This window comes from Etheostoma spectabile, chromosome 9 (genome assembly GCF_008692095.1).
Source record: "Etheostoma spectabile isolate EspeVRDwgs_2016 chromosome 9, UIUC_Espe_1.0, whole genome shotgun sequence".
Lineage (NCBI taxonomy): Eukaryota > Metazoa > Chordata > Actinopteri > Perciformes > Percidae > Etheostoma > Etheostoma spectabile.
Genome location: NC_045741.1, coordinates 558,990 through 559,216, shown reverse-complemented (window position 1 = coordinate 559,216; position 227 = coordinate 558,990). Strand labels below are relative to the sequence as shown.

At 52.9% G+C, this 227-nt stretch overlaps 1 protein-coding gene across 1 annotated transcript in view; it reads left to right on the top strand.

Moving 5' to 3' along the window:
• podn (podocan) overlaps positions 1-227 on the top strand; it is a gene marked incomplete at its 5' end in the record, with an annotated part of 115,756 nt that overhangs the window by 8,004 nt on the left and 107,525 nt on the right.

The following is a 227-nucleotide window of genomic DNA, read 5'->3' as shown; positions in this document are numbered from 1 at the left end:
CGTAACCGACGCAGTTCGAGTTCCCCTCTAAGGGGAACGTCTCGGGTTACTTATGTAACCCTCGTTCCCCGAGGGGAACGAGACACTGCGTCGGTTCACCGACCCTCACCTGGAGTGCCTTGCTTTATACAAAGAGCTAACGAGCTATGTACTGGCGTGCTTATATGCACCTACGCTTATGCCGTCACATGCTACCGTTCTCACTAGGACCAATAGGATTGGAGTAG